The following is an 11,069-nucleotide window of genomic DNA, read 5'->3' on the forward strand; positions in this document are numbered from 1 at the left end:
GCGGGACCACCGATTTCTGTCGCTGGTGGGCCACCCACCAGTAAAATTGGAAAAACGGCCACTGGGTCGTACGCGAGCGTCGCTTCCGGGCCACCACTTCTTAGCGGCGTGTCGCAGGCAGCCCATCAGTGGCCCACCGGCGTTTACGGCATGGGGTTAGCTTTAATAATTTTCGATTGTGTGAAAAATAAGCGTGGAAAACGGAGATTATATATTCTTCCCGATAATGGTTGACTTTCAGTGAAGATGAGGCACCTACTGACAACGGAGCCGGTTGCATGGTTCTAGTGCAACTTGGCAGGAAGCAGCATTGTCAAATCATTCGGACCTAACCCGGTCAATCATACGTATGTATGGCATTGCCTTCCTGTTCTTTTGTCGTCCATGCAGGCTATTCAGCTTCTTCATGAAATATTCCAGTTAGTTAGAAAAATGTATTTTAAATGAAATTATATACTACCTTTACCAGTACAGGAATACCTTTCACTACTCAGTTTTGAACAACACGGGTTTTGCTCTGATAAGGTGTTTAATTTCACACATTTCTAAAATTAAATAAAGGCAGTAAACAGTGAGTACATGTATATAAGAGGAAATATCAGATAAATATTTATGGAATACCATAAATCGTATAGAATACAGTAATCATAGCCGTATAGGATATCGTTATATTACTTCAATTTTTATAATTATATTACTATTGATCCATCCTTTATTATTTTATTTCATCTTTATTGCATAATTATATCGCAACTTTTTTACGTGAAAATGTTCACTGAATGATTTTAAAAATCAAAAGTTAATTTAAGAAGCTACATATACAAGGGCAGTCCAGAAAATACCAGGCGTTTTGGTCTATCGCGGCAGTGGGCGAAGCTAGAGTCGCCATCTTGATGTAAGAACGTTGCCATACTCAGCAGTGTTGCCACACTTGATACAATTGTACCAAATTCAGCCCTTTTTGTCATTCATCGGCCCGTTGGTACCACGCTGGCACTTTTAGCCCCTTTTGTGAAAAATTTGGTACTATTCTATCAAATTCAGCACCATTTAACAAATACTTGTCACATCAAAAGAGTCAGTAAGACTTTTCCTACATCTCACGTTATTCACGCTGTGTTGAAGTCTAAAAATATGCTGTTGAATATTTATTCTGCGACGTTGCACGGCATATCATTACGAACTTTTTGTGGAAATTTGTAATTAGAACTATACCGGTAAACAAATGACGCTAGATGGGCACATCCGCTTCGAGCATGAAGGAGACGAGAAAAAAGTAGTGTGGCGGAAATAATATTTCGAAATTTTATATAAATTATATAAAAATTCGACAGAATTTATATAAAAAATGCACACACACATACACACACACATTGAATCAAGTGTTAAATATTCTGAAGAAAGTCCGCGTGTGCTCAAGTAAGTATAATTTGTGTCGTTACAAAGAATCTACAACAAAACGACAATAGCATGAAAAATACATTGACATGATTGCTGGCTTACCGGGCTAAGTTGTTTACTAGTGACGCCATATTGACGAATATAAAGATGCCCGAACATTTCTGTGTTTGTAGTTCTATATCAACGAGTTGATTTGGACTCTTGGAAGGAGGTGTTGGTGGGTGTTCTAGAACTTTATCTTTTTCAGTTTCATATATATATGCCATGTATTACACTTGGTATAAAATTCAGTCCTTTTTGTTTCAATTTGGTACTATTTTTCAGCCCACTTCAGAGCTAAGACTGTGACAACATTGATACTCAGTAAGCATCAAGGTGTGGTAGCGTGAGAACTGTGACGCTGTGATGTGTTACAATATACGCTGCAATAGAAAGTCCCGCCTCTTGGGAGGTACAGTCTGCAGCAAAAAACCTGCAACATGCGCATGTAAGTTTATTGTGAAACTACTCCTAACAGCGCAGGGAATCAGCATAACGTCTAAGTGACACGAATCACGCCAGGAGAAACTTCGGCGTCCTACCCTGTACACTTATTTTGGAGCAAAAACTTGGTTGTTTCACAATAAACTTACATGCTCATGTTTGCAGGTTTTTAGCTGCGGACTATACGTGATTAGTTTTGTTGGCAGTAAACCACAATCCAACTGAAATCCAGCGCCAACTGTGTGAAGTGTATAGAAATGGAATAATGAATGAAGTCCGAGTGACGCAATGGAGCATTGATTTTAAAAATGGCCGTTCCATTGTTCACGATGAGAACAGCAGTGGTAGGTCTAGCCTTGTGTCTGATGAACTGGCGAGGCAAATCGACGAACAAATTCGTGCAAATCGTCGTTTCAAGATTACATAACTTAATCAACATTTCCTCCAAATTTCACAGAGTTTGGTGCATGAAATTCTGGTGGAAAAGTTTGGTTAGCACACATTTTTTGTGCTAGGTGGGTTTCGAAAATCCTAACGAAAAACAGAGAATGGCTGCATCACTGACTTTCCTCGAAGATTACCTGAACAATGGAAACAAGGTGATTGATCGTATCATCACTGGGAACAAGACTTGAGTGAAGCATGTCAATAGGGAAACAAAACGCCAATCGATGGAATGGGGACACACATTCTTCCAAGAAACAAAGGAAGAGTTTGCAAACGTTGTCAGCAAGAAAGATCATGGCTACTGTTAGTACAGTCATTATACGAAATTCTAGAAAAAATCATACAAGAAAGGGACTTTGTATAAACATTGTATATACCTTTAGGACTCAAAATATATAAAGTCAACAAAAATAAAAATTGTGCTCATGCCGCCACCTTGGAAAATGGCGGAACATCCAATATTTACGAAGGAAGTCGCAGATTTAGGTTTAAAATAATATAGCAAACACACTAATTGGTCTATTGGTGCAAATTTTATACCTCGTTAGAATAACAATAAAATAAGCTTTCATACGGGAAGTAATGGTGGGAAATGATTAAGATTTAGTGTCCAAAATTCCCTTTTTTGTTTATTTTCAGCTGTAACATGGCAACAATATATGGAATTCATACGCAAATATATTGTGCAAGTACACTAATATATAATAAATATATTCTGAAAGTTACATATCATTCCGCCGAAACCAAAAGGAATAACAATTTGCAGTTCTTATAATTGCGTTTGTCGGAACTGCGTAAAGAACTTCATAATAACGTTTCGCAAAAAGATTTTACCACCATTCCACCTGCAGCTATAAATGAGTTACTCATCTCTCGAATCAGTATAAAATTGGCATTGATTTGGTGTGCCGGTGTTGTTTAAAGTGTTTAATATAAGGAAGTTCTGGAGTGAATTTACGGAAAGGTAACTAAAAATTATCTCTTTTTAAATTATTGATGTTATACACAGGCAACACTGCATAGAAACAAAATCAAAAAGTTGTAAATAGACATTAACAGATATTAAACATAATTCTGGAAGTTTCCAGTCTTTCCAGCAACAATGGGAGATTACAGTAGCCGAGCTCTTCCTGTATCGTAATATAAGAAAGAAAAAGTGAAATTGCAGTCAAGAAGGCTTTGTTATTTCTTCAAAATTTTTATTTCAAAAGTTTCGAAGATTTTGTTATACCTCTTTTTACATTTCTGAAGTAAAAGCTGTAAAAGAAGAGGTAGATAAAATTATAATATTACAAAGTTTTTTTTTTTTTTTTTAATATTCCCGGCCCGATCTTTATAGAACAGAATGTTGTCGAGCTTTGACTATATAGCATGGATTATTTCATATCATAGGTTAGACCTATGGTTTTCTAAAGGCTGTCATTAACATTATCTCCCAAATCATTATCGAAGACTTCTATACTACTGACACAAGATAGTCCTTAACATGTGGCACACATTGGTGAACAGCCCACTCCCGATTTTAAACATTCACAATATTTGTTAGTGCATAATATTTTAAGTACACAGAACACTAGTTTCAGCAGTTCGGGTGGTGGAGGTTGTTTTGAAAAAAATCGCGGGATTCTTGATGACCCATCTCCATAATGTTGGGTCCAGCATGTTCCCCATCCAATGTTGGATTTGTTAATAGACCCAGTATGAGTGCTGTGAAGCCACATCACTGGTCGATGAAAGCATCAAATGCTCGATATACTTGTTTGGCTATTCCATTACTGTACCTGTAATATCTCAAATTATCGAGGTTCTCACTCTTCTTACAACCATACAACTTTTTCTCCTACTGAAGTAATTTCATCTTACGAAGTCGAAGACAGATTGAAAACCTTTAAAGTCGACCGAAGTTCGCAATCTTTCTAAATAATATTTAGAGCTTTTATTTTACTTTGTTGTAGAGGCCTGAAGTAGCATCACATCCAGAAATAGCATGAGCAAAATGAAGAACACTACAAACCTCACTCAGAAGAGCCTTTGGGTCTGGAATATTGAACAGTTTTTGCTTCGTTTCCATGCTTTGAAGCTGGTTTGAAGAAATACATTTTGTCAGACAGAGAAGACTTAGAAGTGAGATGAAGCAAATCAATATCCTGACCAACCATAACGCGATTCTTTCCAGTGTTTACTTTATCTATGGCTACTGAGACAATGAAACTGTCTGCATCAGATTATGCTTGATGAATATCTGTATTTCAGTCTCGGCAGTGACTTGTGGTGAAGAGTTTAGATTTATAGATGTTCTCTGTGGTTAAGAGTTTAGATTTATAGATGTTCTCTTAGCAGCTCTCCCTCGCTGTTCACATCTCGTTTTGGTGGGATTGGTTGGATATCCATCAAACACGATAGTACCGCACATGATCCTCCATAATGGGACTTTATGTAGGAAATATAGCTTTTGAAAATATTATCATAAGTTGCAGGTCTGGGTCACACTACACAATGAAGTAAGTAACCACCATCAACATCGTGAACGCAGTCTTTTGGAAAATATGACATATCGGTAGATTTAAAACATTTGAAAATCCTTTTTATTTTTTCTTAGTGATACACTGTCAAATAAGAATGGTGGTTTTGGTGCAAGCTCGTACTTGAAGCACCTTCTGAGTTTCTGAGGATCTTTAACAACAATTATCCTGCTAAAAAGTTGCTGCATATTGATAAGTATTGTTTCATTGTTTATTATAATCCGCTGTAAGCAGAGTTACTTTATCTTTAGTGTGTCTTTACAGTCCCAAAATCTTTTCATTTTTTTTGCTGCCAAGGAAGCTATTCTCTTTTCTATGGCTTGATCACAAATTACTGTATCATCTGCAACTAGTCTTGAAGCGATGTTGATTAGTTCTTCAGATTCTTGATGAAATGGATTATGTTCCAAGAGCACCTTGCAAAAAGTGTTCGCTTCCCTGTAATCACGAATCTGCCGAGAGATTCGTTCTTCCTTATGCTGCTCAGAGGATGTAAAATTGGTTAGTTTCTCTACTACTTTTGCTATTTCCGTCCTAAGTGGTGAGGAATAAATCCATCGTAACAAAGTCTCATTTGTTGTGCCTCTATTATGAGTAAGTCCACCTACAGATTTTATCGGGCGATTCACTCTCGATCAATATCTTTCAGAATAAGGAACGGAGAAGAATCTTTGTTTTGTAAACTTTTCGAAGTTTTGTGCTAACATTCGATGTTCGTATTCAAGTACCAACTGAAGATACAGGTGAGGAATTTTTGCGTACAAATTGTGCCCTGTTGCATCAAAGGTAGAGATCATAAGTTTAACTATCTCCACATGCTTTCTTCAGTTTCCAGTTTTTCTGCTGCAATGAACCATGACCAGCTTCAATTGGCTCATATACAGAAGCCACAATTTTGCGGTTCGACTATTTTCCTTTGGTCTAGTACAGATTTTATTTAAGTCACCTACCACTTGGACACATGCCTCAGACGATGTTAATTCTTCCAATGACTTTTCATTCGCAAGTACCTCTTCACTCTCTCTTATTATTGTATTAAAATAATTGCTTTTTAATTCATTATATCTTTCATATAAGTAATAAAACAATGCACAAAATATTAGTAGATGTGCTCTGAAGAATCGAGGGAAAGTATGACTTGACAAAAGGTGTGGAATTGTGTTTTTAGCATACACACTTGGTCACAGTTCCTCAATTTTGCTGCCTCTCATGATATAACCTAACGAACCTAAGAAACTTATTAGTAAGTTCGAGCCACCCTATCGTACACTGACTGTTGAAAGTGTGCTTCCAACCTCCGCTGACATAAATTCACATCATTTTACAAAAAGAGGTTCGCCGAAAGTAACAATATACGATTTGTTCTTAACAATTCACTGTTCATTTCGATATTTTGTATCTTCAAATCATTTAAGAAAGATGTAACTAGTTTCTTGTAATGCAAAATTTTTATACTGTTCATTTGAGGGTTTATTTTCTTTTTCACATTTCTGATATTAGGCGATTGAGTTGATACCGCTTGAGTTGGGGTTATGCACTTTATGCCACCAAGGATATGAACAGCCCCCTTACCATGTAGGGTACTCGTGTTTATATCTGTATTGTCAAACACAAACTGCATGAAAGAACTCTCTTCTAGGTCAGTTTGGGTACTTGCACTTGCACAGTTTTATTGGTGTCTATTTACAATATTCTGCTCTTGTTTCCACGCAGTGTTGCCTCTCCATAATAGCAATAATTCAAAAAGAGGGAATTTTTAGAGTTAACTTTCCGAAAATTCCCCCGGTACTTCCTTATATTAATCACTTTAAACAACACCGGCACACCAATTCAGTGTCCATTTTATTGTGATTCAAGAGATGAGTAACTCATTTATAGCTGCAGATATAATGGTGGAAAAAAATCTCTTTGCTAAACGTTATGATAAAGTTCTTTACGCAGTTCCGACAAACGCAATTATAAGAACTGCGAATTATTATTCACTTTGGTTTCAGTGGAATGATGTGTAACTTTCAGAATATATTTATTATATATTAGTTTACTTGCACGATATTTTTATGTATGAATTCCATGCAGTGTTGCCATGTTACAGCTGAAAATATACAAAAAAGGGAATTTTGGGCACTAAATCTTAAACATTTCCCGCCATTACTTCATTTTAATAGGGACTATAAACGATTGCTATATGTCATATGAAAGCTTATTTTGCTGTGATTCCAACGAGGTACAATTTGTACCAATTGATTAATTTGTGTGTTTGCTATATTATTTTAAACCTAAACCTGCGACTTCCTTCATAAATATTGGGTATTCTCCATTTTCCAAGATAGCGACTTGAGCACAATTTTTATTTTTGGAAACTTTATATATTTTGAGTCCTAAAGGTATATACAATGTTTATACAAAGTTCCTTGCTTCTATGAATTTTATTCTAAACCTTCATTTTTGAACCTATGATAATGACTGGACTATGTGTTCTGGGACGCTCAGGGTGCTTATCGTTGATTTTTTTGGAGGTGGCACATCAATTACCTCGAAGAAGTATTGTGAAATACTCAGACGCACGATTGAAAACAACCGCCTAGGAAAACTTAGCGCGAAGGTGTTTTTTCACGACATCGCACGTCCAGACACGGCCAAGAATACCCGAGAGTTCTTGGATGGTTTTGGATGGAAGGTGTTCGATCACCCACCATACAGCCTGGCTTTGGCATCGAGCTACTACCACCTCTTCCCAGTGATGAAGACATGGCTCGCTACACAGCGCTTTGATACTGACGCCGAACTGCATGCCGGTGTAAGAAAGTGGTTGAAATCGCAGGCGACAGATTTCTACTGCATTGGTATTGAAAAACTTGTACGATTGCAGTAGATAAGTGCACTTGATAAGTGACAAATCTCTGCTCTCTCAGCTTTGGCATACCTAATCAAAACATGAGTAGCAGAAGACTGTGATGAACAGAAACGACAAACATAGAGAGAAACATTAGGAAATTGTACTTAAGACACTATTGATAATAAAATAGCATTATCTTCGGCTTGCTTAACCATAACCTGAACAATCACTTTCAGGTTGATGATCCAATGCTTTTTCGTAAATATCACCAACGTAGAAGAACGGTTTATTATTTGTGATCCAGAAAGACAATTCAAGCACTTATTTCTGACAGTCCATACACTGAACTATGTTTTCTACCAAATATCATACTGGTAACAATATCAATGTGTATCATTTACAGGTTGTTGTTTAGTTGCAGTCACATCATAATGACCTAATTTCAAAATCACATACTTAGGTTTCATATGTTTCGTTTTAGGAAATTTTCAGTCACTATCATCGTATTGAAGCCTTATGACGTAGATGCATGCTATGTCTTGTTTCGACATGAAATCATCTGTTGTTCGGCTGTCCTTCAGCTTTTCTTTTAGCATTCACTTCTACCGGCTGGTCGTTAGTAGTTCTAGGCCTACTCGTTGAGACTCTACTGGACGTAACTTGCTGGCTTCCAGGTTTACACAATAAAAGAGGTTAAATATTGTTGTAATGAAACATGTACATAGAAACATCTGGCCGTCCTCGTTGCAGAATTCGGGACGTCATCTACAAGATTTCCAAGTTATTCTTAAATAAAATCTATTGGATGAATCGGATAATAGACAATTGTTCCATTTAGTAATTTCTGTTGCTCATCATATTCTGAAGTGTGTACCTATCTGCGTCGAAATCCAAGTCACTAACGACATATAAATCAATCGACTATGTGCCACTGGTTTTGAAACCACTAAGCAGGCTTGCCCTTACAGTAGCTCAGGAATTTGCCTTACCAGTAAGAATAGATACGTGGCACTGACGAAAAGAAGACACTTATTTCATATGATACTTAATAGATCCTGGGTGTGTGATAGAGCTGAAATAATTTTAATACTACTAGCTCAAGGAGTTGTTGATGACGAGTTGTGTAATCCGGAAGTTCAAGTATTAGGATACTATTACTTCTCGCCAACTTAATGACTTCTAGATTTTAGGAGTGAGTGGTGTTAATCTAAAAGAAGAACATTTTGATGAATTGTGGTCTTGATTTATATGAAATACGTTGGTTCGATCATCCACAAACAAGAAGACATCGATCTATTCTGATTCTGATACTTTCATTAAACTTCCTTGAGGATTACTATGGGCGAGTAAAAAATTCATCATTTGCCCATTAAAATAATCATGGGTGGTATATAGAATCCTCCTATTGATTCTTGTACAAGAAACATCAGTAGCCGTCACTTCTTTTTCTGCACTGGAAATGAACCAATCTGACTCTTCCTCTTTTCGGTGAAAAACTTAGGAGCTTTGTTTTGGAATGTTTGAAGTCCTATCTCATTTATGTAAAACATTAAGATTATCGTCATCCTTAACTGTTTCGAGAACGTCGAAAAAGTGCTATACATTATCTTTGTTGAATTCTTTCGTTTTGTATAGGCAAACATTCACTACTCTTGAAGACTAATTTGGCGTGTAAGCGAGAAATTCATATAAACAGATTCTTTAAGCAAGGGTTAGCTTCGAAAACCTGATATCCTAATTTCCTTTCACCTGCTGGTGTTAAGCCAAATATAGACACTTCGCATTCAAAAATTATTTGCATTACATCTTGATCTAGCTTTTATTGTTAGAAGTGATATACACTCATCACGAAGTACTACGCGACCAATTTCTGGGTAGAAATTACCGAGAAAAGTTTATTTTTAGAATAACATATTTATGCCATAATAGCATGCATTTAAGGGGATATTGCCTTCCTTGTACTCCTGAGACCAATATTCGAACCCGAAACGGAAGAGAATGGGGAATGATGGAAAATTTAAACGAGAAACTGCATAATTAAAATAGTTTACCTGACATTGGTAGGATCATTATAACTAGGAGACTCAGATGGGAAGGTGGTGTAGCCATAATGAAAGAAAGTAGGAGCACATTCATTTTCTGAAACTAAAATTCTAATTGGAAGAAGCTGATTAAGAATAAATAAACCGACCCAGTTGACTAAGAACAGACATCAAAGAAGAGCTTTTGCGAACGAAGCATTGAACCTCTTGATTCCACAGTCCATGTAATTAGTTAGGTCGTATTCCTTCAAAACAGATTTCATATCTTCAAGTGTCATATTTCCATACGCTCTTGTATGTTTTTCATCTGTCATCTTCCTTCATTCTTTTTGATGATAAAAATAAAAGAGATAACATATCTATTACTCTAGTACTGCAAATCGCACCGATGCGATTTGAGAAAGTTCCTTGTGCTGCGCTTTATGTTTTTTGAAGTAAAATATTCCCGATAATACGTTTACGTCTAGTGCCAAACAACAAATAGACATGATAAGTAATTCAAATGTAAAATTACGAACGTATCTTCCCCAAATAACCTTAACAAGCACTGCAAAAAACATCATTAGACATTTTGTTTTCTTCAAACATGTGCGTAGCCCGTCTATCTTTATCGTAAACTATCAAATTAATGGATGGTACAGCGACGAAATAAAGAATTCGGTTTAATAAATCATAAGAGAGAAACGAAATATTTCCATCCCTATTCACGTGATTTCGCTCCATCGGAAGATATGATACTTTCACGTGATGCATGGAAGCAGACTACAGTGCGAAATTTCAGCAATCTAGCGGAACTTAAACGTTGCGTGTTATTTACACATAGTTTTTTGTGTGGTTCAAAGAAATTCATGTTGTATAAGTATTTTGAGCCATATTTCCATGCTTGATATGTAGAGATACATGCATGCAGTGATTATGTGCTCTGCAATAGCAATGCATCATGTGGTGAGAACCAGGATTTTGTGTTTGGTAATAAAAAAAATATCTGCAGACATATGATGACTATGTTATAAACAATGTGAAAGAAAAGGAAGTATGAATAGTGACCATTACATGTTTGTTGTATAATGTCCTGGATAGAATAGTATGATAAAAGTGATTAACATAAATTTGAAACACAAAAGTATTATCTTTATAGACGAGAAACAATGAAATACAGTATTACGTAAAGTTCTTCTACAACATGGCACATTTGTAATGTATTCAGAATCAGTAGTGTATGAGTAATCAATGGGCAGGAAATTTCCATCATCATCATCATCGTCAGGGAGGTTGTAAGACTGGTCTTTAAACAAACACAGAACCTCAGACATCAGTTACCCCTTTTAGTCTTTGGAG

This window comes from Thermobia domestica, chromosome 3 (genome assembly GCF_964235325.1).
Source record: "Thermobia domestica chromosome 3, izTheDome1.hap1.1, whole genome shotgun sequence".
Lineage (NCBI taxonomy): Eukaryota > Metazoa > Arthropoda > Insecta > Zygentoma > Lepismatidae > Thermobia > Thermobia domestica.